Source organism: Gorilla gorilla, chromosome 6 (genome assembly GCF_029281585.2).
Source record: "Gorilla gorilla gorilla isolate KB3781 chromosome 6, NHGRI_mGorGor1-v2.1_pri, whole genome shotgun sequence".
NCBI lineage: Eukaryota > Metazoa > Chordata > Mammalia > Primates > Hominidae > Gorilla > Gorilla gorilla.
Genome location: NC_073230.2, coordinates 160,713,983 through 160,733,098, shown reverse-complemented (window position 1 = coordinate 160,733,098; position 19,116 = coordinate 160,713,983). Strand labels below are relative to the sequence as shown.

The 19,116-nt window shown below is 48.5% G+C and overlaps 1 pseudogene; it reads right to left on the bottom strand.

Moving 5' to 3' along the window:
- Nucleotides 1-9,543: 9,543 nt before the first annotated feature.
- On the bottom strand, nt 9,544-9,643 carry LOC115935439 (uncharacterized; annotated as a pseudogene).
- Nucleotides 9,644-19,116: the final 9,473 nt, after the last annotated feature.

The window sequence follows — 19,116 nt, the reverse complement described above, 5'->3', positions numbered from 1 at the left end:
AGAGACAGGGTTTTGCCATGGTGGCCAGGCTGGTCTCAAACTCCTGACCTCAAGTGATTTGCCCACCTCGGCTTCCCAAGGTACAAGGATTACAGGCGTGAGCCACCACCCCTGGCCTAAATTATACATATAATTTTAAATTGTAAGGACACTATTAGTTATATAAATTATACAAAACACCGTCATGATTTCAAATGTCACAGTGAAGCCCCGGCTGCACAGTTCTTTGGGGTTTCGTTGGCCCGATGCTTCCCCCTCCCCACTTCACATCTTTTCGTGGCCCCACTTGGTAATTTGGTTGCCCTACTAAAGAAAGTCTCCTCTCCTTACACACTCTTTCTCCGAGCCATAATGCGTTTTCTCTTAGATTTAGCCTTCTGGAGAAACTTTAAAGGTACACATTCAAAACTTTAAGAGTCCTCCAGGAGTGATATGGTTCACTTCTCTTCACTTTAGAGGGTACTTCGGGAAGAATGGAGATTTTACAACCTTAAGTCTCCTCGCCCGAGAATGAGACTGCCTCTCCGTTTATTCCAGTTTTCTTCAAGTCTCATGCTGAAGTTTTTGTTACTTTCTTCATCTAGGAGCTGCATGTTGCTCACTTATGCCTTGATTTCATGAATCACATATTTCTTCCCTTTAACTTTCTAGCTGGTTATTGTTATTACAATTTTAAAAAGCAAAAGTTTTGTGTATTTATTTTCCAGTCAGTCACTTTATAGAATTACCTTACTGGTTATAAGAGTTTTTCAGTCGATTTTAATTTGTTTACTGGGTAGGTGATTATATTATCAAATAGAAAATCTTGACTCCTTTTTAATACTTATGATTCTTGGTTTATCCAGAACTTAATGAGAATACCTCTCTTGCTTCAATGACTCTGTTGGGTATTTTTTATTACATTATGGAAATAACATTTGATTACTGTTTTACCATGGATTTGTTTAATTCAGGGAAGAATGCTGGTTTGGTTCAGATGAAGGCTCTGTATGAAGCCAGGTTGCACCAAGCATGCAGAACATTGAATGCTGTGCCTTAGGAAGACAAATCTGATATCCGTGTGTGAGGGGGCCTGAAGGCTGAGATCAGAGATGGAGAAACCAGGCATGTGGAGCCTCAAAGGAGAAGTTAATAGACAGCTACACAAATAAGAATTCTAAGGAAAAAAAAGGCTGGGTGCGGTGGCTCACGCCTATAATCCCAGCACTTTGGGAGCCTGAGGCGGGTGGGTCACCTGAGGTCAAGGGTTCGAGACCAGCCTGGCCAACATGGCGAAATCTCGTCTCTACTGAAAATACAAAAATTAGCTGGGCAGGGTGGTGGGCACCTGTAGTCCCAGCTACTTGGGAGGCTGAGGCAAGAGAATCGCTTGAACCTGGGAGGTGGAAGTTGCAGTGAGCCAAGATCCACCCTAGGTGACAGGCCAGACTCCGTCTCAAAAACAAAACAAAACAAAAAACAAAAACAAACAAACAAACAAAAAACCAGCAACAGAGGAGAAGGAAGAGACATCAAATGAAAGAAAGAAATAGAAGGAGCATTTCCTAAACTGGAGGAAGACTTTACCTTCAACTAAAAAGGAACCACTAAGTCCCGATTTTAAAAAAATAATAAAGGAAATCTCATCCAGACTTTTCCTGGTGAAAGTTTTTAATGTTAAGGATAAAGGAAACTAAATACACGTATTAATGAAAAAAAATTTGTCTACAAAGGGAAAAAGTTAGATATACATTAGACTTTTCTACAACATGAAAGGCCAGGTGGAGCAACAGCTACGGAATTTTAGGTCAACAGATTGAGATTTCCGTAATCTACGTCCAGCCAAGTTACTCAGTTGCAAGTGCAGCCGAAAGACACTCTCAGATCTACGAGGACTCATAAATATCTATTCCTGGAAAAGTGCTCTACCAAAAACTCCAGGTATCACTGTGTTTATAACTGAACATTTATACAATTTTAATGTATTTTATATAAGTAATTGTGTGCATGTAATAGAAGTTTTGACTGTACATAAACTATAAAATGAAAAGTAAAAATCTTTCTCCCTATAATATATTGATAGTCTCCCTCTCTCAGAGTTAGCCCATTTTAACAACTTTTGTTTCTGTTCTTCCAGTGATTACTTTTTTTAAAAAAAATTGTCTTTCTCTCATTTATTTTTCCAACTTGTATTTTAAGTTCAGGGGTACATGTATAGGACGCGCAGGTTTGTTACATAGGTAAAGGTGTGCCATGGTGGTTTGCTGCACAAACCATCCCGTCACCTATGTATTAAGCCCAACAGTCATTAGCTATTCTTCTCGATGCCCTTCCTCCTCTTAGCCCCAGCCCCCCAATAGGCCCCAGTGTGTGTTATTCCCCCTCCACCTTGTGTCCATGTGTTCTCATCATTCAGCTCCCACTTATAAGTGAGAACATGTGATATTTGGTTTTCTCTTCCTGTGTTAGTTTGCTCAGGATAATGACTTCCAGCTCCATCCATGTCCCTGCAAAGGACATGATCTCATTCCTTTTTATGGCTGCATAGTACTCCATGGTGTATATGTACTACATTTTCTTTATCCAGTCTATCACCGAAGGGCATTCAGGTTGGTTCCATGCCTTTGCTATTGTGAATAGTGCTGCAATGAACATATACATGCATGTATCTTTATAATAGAATGATTTATATTCCCTTGGACATATACCAAGTAATGGGATTGCTGGGTTTGCTAGCATTCCTATACACTAAAAAGTCAAGCAGAGAGCCAAATCATGCATGAACTCCCATTCACAATTACCACAAACAGAATAAAACACCTAAGAATACAGCTAACAAGGAAAGTGAAGGATCTCTTCAAAAGGAATTACAAACCACTGCTCAAAGAAATCAGAGATGACACAAACAAATGGAAAAACATTCCATGCTCATGGATAAGAAGAATCTATATTGTGAAAATGGCCATACTGCCCAAAGCAATTTATAGATTCAATGCTATTCCCATTAAATTACAATTGTCATTCTTCACAGAATTAGAAAAAACTGTTTTAACATTCATATGGAACCAAAAAAGAGCCCAAATAGCCAAGATAATTCTAAGCAAAAAGAACAAAGCTGGAGGCATCCTACTACCCAACTTCAAACTATACTACAAGGCTACAGTAACCAAAACAGCAAGGTACTGGTACAAGAACAGACACATAGACCAATGGAACAGAATAGAGAATGCAGAAATAAGGCCACACACTTAAAACCATCAGATCTTCAACAAACCAGTGGTTACATTCTAACTATAAATGTGTGCTAACCCTGTTTTTCTATTAATTTTTAGACAGTATTATTGCCAACAATGGGTTTTATCTCTCTTCCCTCCTCTTTCTCATCTGCCAAGTTTTTTAAATTATATTTTTGCTTTTGGCTCATCCATTAATTGCATCTATAATTTTAAAAATATAAAAGAAACCAAAACGTCTATTCTCGATCCATGAACTAGACAGTTAAGTTGCAGGACTGATCACTTCCCACTTCTCTCTACCTCTTCTCACCTTCCTGTGTCTTTCAGCCTCACTAATCCTTTTACAGTTAAGATTTATAGCTTCTATATCCTGTTCTATAACTTTAAAATATCTTTCTACAGGTTAATTCTAAATATTGAAAACCAATTTTACTGGTTCAGTTGCAGTTAATAGGAACCATGGTGGCTATTTTAAACCAAAAGAGATTTACTAGAAGGAACTAGATGCTTTCAAATGTTTTCAAAGGGCTGGCAGACAAGGCTGTAGGTAGGACTTTCAGGAACAACTCCCACAAGTGTCCAGCCAGGGCAGCTGCCATCTCTGCCCCAACAGGAAAGTTGAGACGTGCTGTGGGTTCTAGGAAGCCAGTTCGAGTGTGACACAAGGTCAAGAAGCTGCCCCTCATGCTTTTATAGGCTCCTGAACCATGCTCCAAGAGCAACGTCCACCTCAGAAAAAAAAACAGAAGCCTGATGCCCTGTCTCTGGGCATCATGGAGCTGTTAACGCTGCCGCAGAAAAAACAGCAGACAACCCAGTGCCTTGGTGACCATGCTTGTTAGCAAAAAGAGCAGACAAAAAGAGAGCGGACAAGCACACATTCGCCCCACTTCCGCCTTCCGTGAAGTACATCTGGTGGCCAAACATAAATCACAAATGCAACTCCGCTGGGAGGGAGTCTGAAACCATAGGTTTTGCTTTTTAGCCTCTGCAAAAGAGGGAGGAGCACTAAGAAGACAGTGGACCTCCTCTGAGGGCCATTCCATCCATCCCATCCACCACGCCAGGTATCTGCAATGAAGCCAAGGTGCACCACTGGACCCACCAGAGAGAACAGACACGCCTGCTGCTGCTATGCCCAGAGCTGACGCCAATGGATTCTCTCTTCTTATGCCTTTAATTGCTCCAAGTCATTCTGCATTTAAGTTTGCTTCTCAGTAGATCACCGGCTTCTTATAGATTTTTATTCTCCTGGAGTTCCAATTGACCTTTTGCATGTGTGTGTTTGACAAAATAATACTTTGCACCTGATCACTACGTCATTTGGCTTTGTAATCATCTGTCATCTGCCTACCCAATGCATTCATCTTGAAGTACTCTGAGTTTCTGCTCTAACTGGCATCATCGAAGCAATATTTTTTTTATTTGTTTTTGTTTTGAGATGGAGTCTCGCTCTGTTGCCCAGTCTGGAGTGCAGTGGTGTGATCTCAGTTCACTGCAACCTCCGCCTCCTGGGTTCAAGCAATTCTTGTGCCTCAGCCTCCCAAGTAGCTGGGATTACAGGTGTGCACCACCATGCCAGGCTAGCTTTTGTGTTTTTAGTAGAGACGGGGTTTCACCATGTTGGCCAGGATGGTCTCGAACTCCTGACCTCAGGTGATCTGCCCACCTCGGCCTCCAAAGTGCTGGGATTACAGGCGTGAGCCACTGCGCCTGGCTAATAATATTTTTAACTTCTAAGAACTTCTCTCTGATTGCTACTTTTTACAACTTCTTGTTTTATGGACTAACACCTTGAATCTCTCCCATAATACCAGTTAGAAATAAAAAGTCTTTTATTTCCTAACGATCATGGTTTTCTCATGCATTCGATGTTTTATTGGTTCATATTGATTCATGCCTTCTTCTATGCTGTTGGTTTTTCTCAAGTACCTGGTAACCCTTGTTGTCTGTTTATATTTTTAAAAACTAGGCTGATTGACAGCAATGGCTGGCATGGGTCTCCTCTGCTGATTGACAGCAATGGCTGGCGCAAGTCTCCTCTGCTGATTGACAGCAATGGCTGGCGCGGGTCTCCTCTGCTGATTGACAGCAATGGCTGGCATGGGTCTCATCTGCTGATTGACAGCAATGGCTGGCACGGGTCTCCTCTGCTGATTGACAGCAATGGCTGGCACGGGTCTCCTCTGCAGTCTAGGCTTGCTTTCCCACTTGCCATCTCTCTAGAGGGAGCCCCTTACATGGGTGGTGTGTGCCAAATGGCAGGATTCCCACAGGGCCCCGGGTCAGGGTGGCAGGCTGCCCCTGCCCCCAGCAGCCATCGGTGACCCAACCCTATCCTTTCAGCACTCCCCTCTGCACACCCAAGGCTGCTGGCTTAGGTCAGTGTCCTAGTTTCCCATGGCTGTCATAACATCTAGGGGTGGGTGACTTTGTCCCATGCCTTTCTTTTAGTTTCTGGTGTTGCCAGCAGTCCTTGGCTATGAGTGCACATGGCTCAGATCTCTGCCTCCATCATTATATGGCCTCTCTCAGTGTGTCTTTGTCTATGTCTCATCTCTTCTTGTAAAGACATCAATCCCAGTGGGTGAAGATCCACCCTAATGGAGTCTGGCCTCATCTTACCTTAAATGCAACTCCAAAGACCCTATTTCTAAATTAGGACACATCCCCAGGTCTTGGGGGTTAGGACTTCAACAAGTCTTTCTGGGGGACACAATTCAACCCACAGCAGCCGGGTTCCTGGAGGTGGATCCTGAGACAGCGTGCACGTGCACCTGGCTCACTCAGGGAAAACCTCCAAGGGAGCGAGGGGAGCAGGAGGGGCGGGTGCTGCCTCAGGCAACATCTAATCTGGACCAGATCCTGGGAGGGAGGGTGGTCTGCAGAGCTGTCCAGCCTCAAGCTGAGGCCTGGGCTTGTGTATCCCTGTGTCCACCAGTCCTGCCCTACGTGGAGGAGTATAATTTCCTCAGCAGGGCAGCTCTTGTAGGCTGAGCACATGTCTCTGGAGAAGATCTCGGGCTACGGCCATTGGCCACACACTCCAAGCAGCACAAGTGAGGAAAAGGGCAGTCTCCTCTCTGGAACTCCTACCTCAGTGCTCATTCTACCCTCCCTGTCTCTAAGCTCTGTTTTCTATTTGATCTCTTTTTATTTTTCTAGGCATTCTAAGTTCTTCAGCTGATAATCCCATATGTGTGTGTTGGAGGGTGTGTGTGTGTGTGAGTGTGTGTGAGTGTGTGGGTGAGTGTGTGTGGGGTGAGAGTGAGTGTGAGCCACCGTGCCCAGCCAATATTTAAACATTTTAAGACTTTATATAATAAGATGCATTTCAGAAACATTATAGTAATTGGCACTCCCACCAGCAGAGTATAAGAGTATTTAAATGACTGCGCATTTTTTTAGTTATCCTGTTATTTTTTCTTAAACTGATGCAAATCTGTTTTGGAAACCAGATAACATAATATAATATAAGTGTATGTATATAAACCTACACAGACCTATACATCTATTTGTATATATACATATGTGTATACGCACATATACAGATAAAAATCTTTCTCCAAATAATCTTAATGATCTGGGCACCAATATGAATGCAAAAGGCCTTTATTGCCTCTTCTACAGAATAGTGATAAGGAAACTAATTACAAAGGACAGAAGAGTGAAGTCTGGATACCGCTCTCATCACGTAATCCACGTGAACATCAGAAACGGGACATATCACCGTTGTGCCCCGCCCGTTAGGATGCAATGACAAAAACCACAGCATCAAACAGACTCTTCTACTGTCCCCATAAACTACTGAGGTTTCCCAGAAAGTCAAATGTCTCAGCCTCGAATCTACCATCAAACAGTTCAGTAAGAAAAAAGTGTTATTTGCATAGTACTTGCAACTTTTCTATAAGCTTGACATTATTTCAAAATAAAATGAAAAATATAGGGTCAGAGGCACAGTGGGGGAGGAAAGGAGGGCGTCGTCACCCCCGAACGTCATCACCCCTGAACGTCGTCAAAGGCCCTGCTCTTGGTTCCAGGCTGTGCTGTCGTCTTCAACTGTTAATAATTTTCAAAGGGGCGCTGTGGGTTCATTTTGCAGGGGCCCCACGGATTATGTGACCAGTGCCGGTAGCGGCTCCCCTGTTGCTAACCTGTGGCTTTCCTTTTCTTGGCGCACATTTCTTTGTTGTATACGTGTGGGTGAGCATTTCTGAATCCTGACGCTGGGACCTCTCCCTTCCAGATCTGCATGAGTCTGCCACGCTGGAGGACGGGAGACGGCTGCTCACTCAGATTCTTCTCCAAGCTCAACAAGCCCTCGTGGTTGGCCTCGGGAATAAGCAGAGCTTAGATTGGCCCATGTGCGAAATATTTGGCCAGGGGGAGTCCTGCCACTGGCTCCACGGATCTATCTTGGTTCAAGATGCTCCCTTGATGAATATGCAGATTATGTAAATTCTTCTCTTTTTTTCAGCAGCTTAACCACTAGGTTGGAACCACGGCCAAGTTCAGTTTTTCCTCTGGTTATCAATCAGTTCTTCTACCTCAATGCATGACATTTCTTTAGTCTTCAAGCCCTTCTTCTTCTTTGTTCGGCTGAAGGAAGAATAACCATAATGGTGGTTAGGAGCTAGGGTTAAATCCAGTTCTGCCACCCACAAACTACGTGGGTTGAGCGAGTTACTTAACCTCTCTGTACCTCAGTGTTGTCATCTGTAAAATGGGTTTAATAATAACACCAGCCCTTCCCCAGCTTTAAATCTTTCCCTGACTCCCCGCTACCCACCTGACAAAACCCAGATCCTTGATGAGGAGTGACAGGACCTCCCTCCCACCCTCTTGGGGCATCCAGAGCCCCTCCTGTCTCCTTCTGTGCTAGACACTTTCTCACACTTGGCCTCATTTAGTTCTGGCCACGGATTTGCAAGGGGGCATTATCTTCTCTATTTTACAGGTGAGGAACTCGAGCTTCGGTGGCTGACAAACTTGCCCCACATGTCACTGGCCGGTGGGAGAGCTGAAGTCAACCCAGGACCTCAATGTCATTCCTCTTCAGCACGTGCCCTGACGTCCCCACGTGCTCCAGCCCAAGCCAGATTTTCTGCGATTTCCAGAACATTCTGTTTTGTTTCATTCCTCAGTTTGTCTATCTACTGCTCTCCTCCCCAGTGCCTTCAGAAAGGGATGAGTACATACATTTGGCAAAAGTGGGGTGGGTGTGGGCGCGAGGGAACAGACAGTAGACAGGAGGGTGGGAGCGCTGGAGTAATAGACGCAGTATTTTGGAGAGGGTTTTTGAGCAGGGTGGGAATGTGTCCCCGAGCCCTCCCTTTCCTGAAGGTGGAGTTCTGGCTTTCTACGTGGGATTCCGAGAACGAAGCTTGTGGTTTCAGCATTTCAGACTGAGGTTGAAAAGTGCACAGAGCGCGTCTGCCTCTGATGGAGTTAAAAGCAGCTTCGTCTGGAGTGCAGCGGTCGTCATGGCGATGCATAATTACCAGGGCTTCACTGGAATTGGGAGTCACTGCCCAATCATTGACGATTGATCCGCACACCTTTCCTTTCTTCTCCTGCAAGAGATTTCCCTGGAAGGCAGGCATAGCCACGAGAAGGCACTTCAGGTCTACGTGATTCCTAGCGCTCAATGTGAATCACTTTCTTTTCTTGACTGGGGCCAAGGGAAGATATTTTGTTGCCACAGGCAGCTTATGACAGGGACCTAATGATTTGCGGTATTCCCTGGACGTCCCCGGAGCTCCATTTCAAACCCCAGTGCACCAGGAGTCCTGTTTCACCTGCCAATTTCCTGACCCCACCTTGCACTTGGCTTCTCCAGGACTTGCCCCTTCCTCTCCCTGAGAGTGGAGCCCTGAAGAAGCAGTGCCTAAGATTTCACAAGTCTCACCCTAGCAGTTATCCCAACCGTTATTATGATTTCACTGAACCTTACCCGTCCTTCAAGGCTCAGCTCAAGCTTCCTTGGTGAAGCACTCTAAGCGGGGAACGCACGCCTTCTGGCTTCCTCCACAATGCCCCACAGCTCTTGGCCTGTGTCACATTCATTCATTCATTCATTCATTCATTCATTCACTCAACATCGATTGACCACCTACTAAGTGCCAGGCAACTGCACTGGGTTCTGGAGCCTGGACAAAACAGACAAACGTCTCTGTCCTCATGGGGCTTAAAACCTTGTATGGAGCAGACAGTAGTCATGGTATATAGGTAAGGTAGGTAGTGCATTAGAAGGTGACACGTGCCAAGGAGAAAAATAAGCAAAGGCGAGGTAGGAAGTGTGAGGAAAGGGGGTTTCCATTATTTATGCATCTATTTTTTGAACACCACGAATCTGTGTGTCATCCTTGCACAGAAGCTGTGCTCATCTTCTCCGTATTGTTCCAATTGTAGTGTATGTGCGGCCACACAGAGTACTGGGATTTCCATTTTAAAGAGGGGTCCAGGAAGGATTCACAGAGAAGAGACCTGTGAGTGGAGAACTACAGGGAAGGAGAAGGTGAGTCATCTGAGTGTCTAGATATAAGGATGCTCCAGGCAGAGAGGCCAGCCAGCACAAAGTCCCCAAGGCAGGAGGGAGCCTGGCATGTTGAAGCGACAGCTTCTGGAGTGCAGGGAAGGAGGGGATGAGTTGGGGGAGACAAGCTCAGAGACGAGAGGAGGGCAGATCCTTAAGGCCCTGTGGGTCATTGCAGGGACACAGGCTTTTACGTGGGCGAGAAGCAGAGCCTTCGGAGGGTTTCTGACAGAAGATCACTCTGTTGCTTTGAGAATAGATCACAGTAGGGGCGGGGGTGGAAGTAGAAACCTGTTGCCACCTGACAGATGATCCAGTTTGGAGCAGGCTGGCACAGGTGGGGTGGTGACAAGTGGCCTCTGGCTGTGCTTTGACGGTAGGACCACCTGTTTGGTGGTGGATTGGAAGTGGGCATGAAGAAGGAATGAAGTGGGTATGAGGAAACAATGTGCTGGGGCAACCCTGCCATGGCTTGAGTCCCCGAAAGGCTGGCGAGGTCATACAAGAGGGGGAGCGGAGGATAAGACCAGCTGGGGGTGTGGTGGGAGACCCGGGTTCCAGTCTGGGAGGTTTATGAGACACCCAAGGGGAGAGGTCAAGGAGGTGTTTGGAGATACGGGTCTGGAGTTCATGGAGGGGTCTAGTCCATGGACCTCTTGGGAGTCATCACTGACGAGGTGATCTATGAAGCCACAGATGGGATGAGTGCACCAAGCGAGTGACAAGAGGTCCCAGGATGGACCCTGGAGCCACCGTCACTGGTCGGTCAGGAGGAACAAGCACGTGAGCCAGTGATGGAGAAGGAAAACCACAGTGCGGCATCAGGAAGCGGAGGGCATAAAGGGCTTCAAGGAAGAGGGAGAGACCACCCCATTGGTGCTGCTGGGAGGTGAGTAGGATGAGAGTCAAGGACCAGCCAGCAGATTTAGTGATAAGATGGTTAGAGCCTTCCAATGGAGCATTGATAAGAAAGTCCTATTGGAGGAGGGCTAGAGAAAAACCAGGAGGCCAGGCATGGTGGCTCACACCTGTAATTCCAGACAGGCCGAGGCAGGGAGATCACTTGAGGCCAGGAATTCGAGACCAGCCTGGCAGACAGGCCAACGTGGTGAAACCCTGTCTCTCCTAAAAATACAAAAAAATTAGCCGGGCATGGTGGTGGGCATCTATAATCCCAGCTACTCTGGAGGCTGAGACAAGAGGATCACTTGAACCCAGGAGGTGGAGGTTGCAGTGAGCTGAGATCACGCCACTGCGCTCCTACCTGGGTGACAGAGCGAGACTCCATTTCAAAAAAAAAAAAAAAAAAAAAACACCTCAGGAAAAAAAACCCCAAGACACTGTAAGGCTAGACAGCACTTTGTAGGAGTGTTGTTGTAAAGGGAACAGAGAAAGGGGGCAGTACCTGGAGGGGGATGGGGGCCAGGATGGAATTTTGGGGGGTGGGAGAGGAAAGCATGTAGGGCACCATGGCTGCTGAGAAGGATCCAGGAGGGGTCCTCCCGGATGGGGCTGCACACTGAGCAGCTTTCAATAAATTCTCTCTTCTCACCGCACTCCGAATTCTCGGCTTGAATTATTTCCTGCACAAGACCCAGGAGCCCTCTCTTGCAGTGTGGATCAGGACACCTTTTTCAGGCAGCAAGATGGCCATCTGGGGGAGCAGGTCCTGGGGAGTCTACTGTGTCCTGGGCAACGCAGGGGCCACTTAGGCTTGGGGTCAGACGTCTAAAGTGGGATGACTCCGCCTGGCTCCCCTGCGGCTCCCCTGCCGGGCAGCTGCTTTGGGGCCCACAGAGCAGTGAGGTCTTGGCGCTGCCATTTACTGCTGTGTGATCTCTACCATGCTGTTTAATCTCCCCAAGTCTCCATTTTTTCAACTGTGAAGTAGTGACAACACCTACCACCAAAAATGCGTTAAAGATCAGAGGTCGATTTTTTAAATTATTTTTTCAGAGACAGGGTCCCACTATGTTGTCCAGGCTGGTCTCAAATTCCTGGGCTCAAGCGATCTGCCTGCTTTGGCCTCTCAAAGTGCTGCAATTACAGCTATAAGGACTAATGAGTTAGGGCCGGCGTGTTCATGTTCCATGGAAAGGAGCCGTCTTCTCCCCTCTCTGGGCATTTGGGACCAGTATTTTCTCTTTGTATCCTCCAAAAAACATGCCACTTATGTGCTGGCCACATGGAGATTATAGTCGATAAATGCCTCCCGGCTGAATAATTAACTACATAATGAGCATTTGTCTTTGTGTGAGTGATGAGACTATCAAAACCCAGAAGAGGGTGAAAGCAAGGTGAACACATCAGCCTGTTTCACCAGCAGTGTTTTTTCTCTATAATCCTTGGCCATTTTGCACTGTCAGATTCTGATTTTAACTGCAGAGTTATAAATAAAATGCATGATTTGTACCTGTCCTACTTAGAAGGAAAATATGTGAGATCACATACAATACAAAGCACAGATATAATAGAGCTATTCAAACAAGGGTGAGAAACACGATTAGACGACTGAGCTGCAGGCGGCAGGAGAGACGCCCTGTGCACGCAAATCGGACTTGCTGAGGTGGAGGGAGTGCATTGATCTGACTGAAGATAGCACGCTACGTTTGCGGTATCTTTGTCTAGATCAACCATGATTTTTTTTTTTCTGTGTTTGGGAATATGGCAGGTTTCAGGTACCGTTTAGGGCACAGCTTCATCCGGGAGGGAGGCGGTGATACCGTTTGGATATTTGTCCCCTCCAAATCACCTGTTGGAATGTGATCCCCAGGGTTGGAGGTGGAGTCTGGCGGGAGGTGTCTGGATGGTGGGGGCGGATCCCTCTTGGGTGGCTCAGTGTCTTTTGCAAGGGAGTGAGTGCGTGCTCACTCTTAGCTCCCATGAGAATTGACTGTGAAAAGGAGCCCGCACCACCTCCCAGCTCCCTTGCTCCCTCTCCAGCCCCACCTCCCCACTCCCTCACTCCTACTCTTTCCCTGTGAGCTCTGTACACGCTGGCCTCCTTTCACCTTTCTCCATAAGAGGAAGCAGCCTGAGGCCTCACCAGAAGCAGATGCTGGCTCCATGCTTTGGGTACAGCCTGCGGAACCATCAGCCACATAAACCTCTTTTCTGTCTAAGTCATTCAGCCTCAGGTGTTCCTTTATAGCAACACAAACACACTAAGACATTCCTTCCAAGTGGCCCTGGGAACAACCGCTGAAAGCCTGGGTGTTTTCACTCTGCCTCTGAAGCCCACTCATGGTGAAGTAAAGAGGGGTGCGGGCCCTTCCTACCTCTGGGCTAGTAATGAGCAGCCTCCTGGAAAAGGGGCACCCGAGCACCCCATTACCCACAGACAGAAGGGACACAGAGGCCCGCTTTCAGGGCCCCCCCAGCAAACTCAGTGGTGGGTGTGCCTGAGGTTGGGGGCTGTCCCTTCCCAAGGAGTCCCAAAGACCCCTTTGCTGCATAAGGAGGCAAAGGAACTATCCAGGGAGAAGCCACCCTGGGGCCCCACGACTGGAGTTGTGACATCTGCTGTACCTTCTGTGACCATAAGGGTCACATGGGACCCAGACACCTGGGGCTGAGCCTCCTCACTGCTCCTCCCTCACCTCCCTCTGCTCCGGCCAGACTTTCCTCCTGCCGTGTGGCTCTCTGAAATGCCCATCCCAGCAGGCACAACCAAGCCAGGCTGACATCCTCATGAAGGAACTTGGTTCCTTCCTTCTGCGGCCTCCTCTGATTTGTGGGATATGACAGTGATCATAAGGATGCTGCCTCATGGGCCTCCTCCTTCAAGGCTTAAAATAAAGGACTGCGTGTCCTGGGTGCTGATTGTGTGGTTGAGGAGGCCGAGGCAGGTGCACAGTCATGCTGGGGCTGGTGGGTGACTGGAGCCCAGGACCCGCCTGGCTTTGGGGAGAAGCTTCATGCAGGGTGTCTGTCTAGCAGAAGCCGGCTATGTTGTAAGCAGTGGCTCAGCGTGGCTCTCTGTGGCCCTGTGACCTTGAATGAGTCACTCTTCATCTCTGGACTCAGTATCTTCCTCAATGAAAAGTGGGGGGTTGGGGGTGAGGGTGGGGATGACAGCAGAGGGCCCCCAAGGCTCCTCTGGGATTCTGTAGCAAGGATAGTGATGCTGCACCCTCAGTTTCTAAGTCACAGGTCAGAAGGAGCTCTCCGGAGCCCTCCCAGAGGCCAGGCACACAGACACCTGGCGCCGGGAGAGCACAGCTGGGCCCGGGCAGGCTCCTCACATCCCACAGCTCCCTCTAAAGCCGTTCTGCCAGCTTACATGGTGTGTCATGAAAGCCTGGTGATGCACTGGCCATGATTGCAGATGAGCTACGGTCTGCCTTAATTAAGCTTACAGGGACTAAATGTGGCTGCTGACACGCTGAATGCAAATTACCTCTGATTCACATTTGGAATGGCTCCTCATGTCCCCTTTCTGTGCATAACTGTCATGTGGCAAGATCTGGAATTGTTTTTTCTGGAGTTTGACGCTCGAGGGGGTTTAACTCTGGGGCTCTGCCCAAATCCCACCATTCATAGCTTTTGCTTTAGTCTGCGTGACACCATGACTGGTCAAATGAAGGAGTCAGTCCTAAAAGACCAAAAGCCCCCTGGGGCCTGGGAGTGAGTGTTGTACAGGTGTGGTCTGACCAGCGTCAGAACATGGACAGAGGCTGCTCTCAGATACTGGGTTTCTGTAGGACCTGCACCCGTGAGGCCTGGGCCTTCTCCGGCAGGCCCTCAAAACATGTTGAGGCCTGTTGAGTGTGCTGAGGTCTGAGGTCTAAGACTAGTTGGCTCCAAAAATAAACAATGGAGTCAGTCTTGAAAAGTTATAACAGAAACAAACCTCTCGGCAAAGAAAAGGAGGAGTCGTTGCCTAAAAGCCTCTTATGGAGCAAGGCGAGAGACGAAAATAAATGGGGCAAGGCAGTGTATAATTAAGCGTAACCTGAAGGGTGTGGCACAGCCCGTGAAAGTGTTGGGCACACAGCAAGGCAGAGGAGCGGGGAGGGCGGAGGAGCGGGGAGGGCGAACAAGCAGGGAGGACGGAGGAGCAGGGAAGGTGGAGGAGCGAGGAGGACGCAGGAGCAGGGAGGACGCAGGAGCAGGGAGGGCGAACGAGCGGGGAGGATGGAGGAACAAGGAGGGCTGAGGAGCATGGAGGGCGAAGGAGCAGGGAGGACGGAGGAGCAGGGTGGGCAGAGGAGCCGGGAGGGTGAACGAGCGGGGAGGGTGGAGGAGCGGGGAGGATGGAGGAGGGGGGAGGACAGAGGAGTGGGAGGGAGGACGAGCGGGGGGGACAAAGGAGCAGGGAGGGCAGAGGAGCAGGGAGGAGAGAGGATCGGGGAGGACAGAGGAGCAGGGAGGATGGAGGAGCAGGGAGGGCAGAGGAGCGATGAGGGCAGAGAAGCCAGGAGGGCAGAGGAACTGGGAGGGCGGAGGAGCGGGGAGGACAACAGATCGGAGAGGGCGGAGGAGTGGGGAGGACAACAGATCGGAGAGGGCGGGGGGATCGGGGAGGGCTTGAGCCCTTATTGCAGCTTCCAGGTGGGGCCTGGAAGGAGACAGATGCCGGGGTGATGTGGGAGAGAAGAGAGGGTGTTCCAGGCAGCAGGGGGCCCGGACAAAGGCACAGGGGGCAGCTAAGAAAGGCCTGGGTAAGGAAGCACCGCAAACCAGGTGGCTTAAAACAATAGAACTTTCTTTTCTCACAGTTCTGGAGGCCGAAATCTGCAGTCAAGGTGTGGGCCAGGCCCGCTCCCTCTGAAGGCTGCATGGGAGGGTTCTCCCCGCCTCCTCCAGCTCCTCGTGCTGCAGGCAGCCCCTGGCGTCCCTCCGCTTGCAGAGCATCATGCCAATCTCCACGTCTGTCGCCACACAAGCTTCTCCCTGTGGGTTTCTGCCTGTGTCTGTTTTCCCTTCTTCTAAGGACTATTGGATTCGAGTCCACCCTCATCAAGTGTGACCTCCTCTTACATGATCACATCTCCAAGACGCTATTCCAAATAAGGTCACATTCATAGGTCCTGGGGGTAGAGCTTCAACATGCTTTTTCAGGGGACACAATTTAACCCATAACATCATACACAGAGGCCAGAGAGGCCAGCCTGCCTGACCTTTGGGGGAAATACTGCTAAGGAGCATCAGGGAATGAGGTTGGAGGAGGGTGCGGGGCAGGCAGGATTCTCGGTGGTCTCGGAGATGACGCCACAGCCATGGCGGTGGCCGCCAGGGTCTCCTCCCTGAGAACCTGCCACAGCGTTGGTGGTGTGGACGTGGGGGGTGACGCAGCGGGGGGTCACAGCCAGCCCGGGGGAGAATCACAATGCAGGCACTTGGGGGTCTGGCATCCTTGACTGACAGCCCAGAACCTCTCTTGGGTCCTTCACACTCTCCCCAGCTGTCCCCAAGCAAGGACAGGGCAGGGTGGCAGCCCAGAGCCAGCCCACTCCTCCCTTTTCCAGCATCCTCTAACTGCAGAATGTGCTTGGTGACCCCCGACCCCGGTCTGGCCGAGACTTGCTCAGAACTGAGCTGCAGGCTGGAGGCCCTTCCTACCCAATCCTTCCTTCCAGGTGTCAGGCTCCCCGGAGGTCTGAACCCACACCTGCTCTTTCTCCCTTTACCCTTCACAGGCATTCCTTCCATTAAATCTCTTGCACATCTAATCCCATCTTGGCATGGCCTCATGACTGTACAGATAGAGTAGAAAACAGGGAGGCAAACTGTTTGTTTGTATTAAGAGAGAGCTGAACTGAACAATCCCTGTGATGCTAGGATTTCAGTCTGAAGCAGATCCAGTTTTTCATTGATAAGGGTCAGTTAGAGTAAAATCCACGACTGGAGAGATGTGGACAGAGACTGGAATAAAGGGAGTTCACTTTGACCTGCTGCAGGAATTTCAACAGGATCATTTGCGTGCCTCTTCTATGCTGGTGATGTTGCTAAGCTTCTTCGCAAATATTCCACCGCAAGTTTATTGAAATGGACATTTTTGCTATTTTTCATTTCACAAAGTGGTGCTACATTTTTTTTAAAAGAAGTTCTAAAATATTTTGAGCATTGGGAAAATCATTCGAGTACATGTGGATCTTCCCAGTGGAAGATTATAATGCTGGTGTTTGTATTCTGTGACATTCTCCCCCTCGCTCTCAATAAAAGTAAAATGGGTAGAAGTGAACACAAGACAGGATACTTTGCAATCTCATGTAGTCCTAGGATCAACCATTCTGTTAATCTGTTTTGTTTGTTCATTTTTGAGACAGAGTCTTGCTCTGTTGCCCAGGCTGGAGTACAGTTGTGCCATCTCCGCTCTCTGAAACTTCAGCCCCTCAGGTTCAAGCGATTCTCCTGCCTCACCCTCCCGAGTAGCTGGGATCACAGGCACCCGCCACCACGCCCGGCTAATTGTTGTATTTTTACTAGAAATGGGCTTTCCCCATGTTGGCCAGGCTGGTCGTGAACTCCTGACCTCAAGTGATCTGCCCGCCTCATCCTCCTTAAGTGCTGGGATTACAGTCGTGAGCCCCCACACCCGGCCCATTTTGTGAATCTGAATTTTAAAATGGAAAGAGATACTAGGGTCAAAAAAATGAGGAACAGGTAAGAGTACACCAAAAGGAAAGTAGGTTTTTTTCCCTCACTCCTCAGCCCATCGCCTCAGCCCAGAGTTATCTGGTTACAGTGCTGTGGGAATTTAACCATAAATAAATGGAATCTGAATTATGCTTGTCAAAGTAAGTGACCAACATCAGCTGATGGTTCTGAGTTTTGGCTTCTGCAGTCACTATTTTTTTTCTTGCTCAAGTAACTTGAAAAATTACTAATGGACATTGCTAATCCCAGTTATTAGTAAGCTTTAGTCAGGCTCTCTTCGACTACAAAGGGAAAAGTTATTTTCCTATAGGGGAAGATTAATGCACTCAAGTTCCACCAGTTATTTATCTGAATCCCCAGAGTAACAAGAAGATCCAATGCCTCTGCTGTACTTGAGCCTGGAAATGACCCTGGCATCCCACAAGTACCAATCGGAGTCAGAAGCCCACCCACCCAAAGACTCGGGATTTTATGAACCACAAGTCTGCCATCCCCACAGACACCCAGCATGGAGGCTTTGTGATAAAACCAAAGTCATTCCCTGTTCAACACTGCTCCCGCCCTGATGCTGCCCGGGGGGTCGCCGGTCAGGAGTGCAGGGCTACCTGACCACAGTGAAGGCTGTGGGGGCTGTGGGGCAGAGGAGAGGCTGTAGCAGCTCAGTAACAGGTACTCATGTTAGTTATAGCTCTGCTGACACAACGTGTCTTTCCGTCTTTGCTTCTCTCCTCCCTGCCACGCTTCTTTACCTCCTCCACTTGTTCTAGAAAGAATAACCTACAAATGGACAAAAATGACAACATGATTAAGTTAACTAAAAGTGAGAAGTTTATTCGTTAGGACTCTTGCATTGCAGGAGACAGGAATCCCACGCTATCTTAAGAAAATATGGGAATGTTCTTGACTCACAGGGACAAGCAGAGGAGGGATTGGTCTTAAGGACGACAGGAACCCAGGCTTTGCTGTTCCTCCCATCTCTGAGTACTGTACCCTGGCTCCCAGTCTGGCCGTCCCTGGAGCAGGGGTAGTGCCAGGCTGAAGTCTTACCGCCTCGAGATAAGAATGGAAAGGGCTCTGTCAGCGTCAGAGTCACAAGGAAGGCTCTGATTGGCCACCAAGGACCAAGTCTCCCGACTGGGGGTGATTATGACAGGCTGAGCCAGGGACTAGGGAGGCAGAATACCAGCATCCCCTACCAGCCCTAAATACTGTGCTGGGAGAGGTAGTTTCCTCCAATAGCAGATGTGTGTATACGTCAAGCCAGGAGCACGCACTTGCTGTGGGTGGGCCACAGCTTGGGTGATTATGTTCCAGTCAGCTCTAGGACTCACAAGATACAAACAGACCAAGAGTTCAGGAGAAAGACAACTATTCTTGGTTTAAGACCGAACAGGAATTTCTCTCTAGAGATCTTAGCGTATGTCTTTTTGTTTGTTTGTTTCAAACTATCAAATCCCCAAGTTGGTTAGCACCCATGGAGCCCTGGCCGCTGTAACAAAATGGAGTCTTCTCCAAGAGTTCCCGGTAGAAACAGCACTCTCCATAGTGGTCTTGTGCCCTTCTCCTTGGAGCCCTGACCCAAACAGCCCCTGTGTCTCCTCTCCCTCCAGAGTCCCCTGTGCAAAGCCCAGCTCTGCTAAGGATCACTCTTCTCAAATCCCACGTGATCCCGCTTCTGACTGAATAAAAGTCCCTTCTTTCTGCCTGGCCCTGAAGTAGATCACATCTATGGGCCTCGAGCTCATTCCGTCATTCAGTTATCGA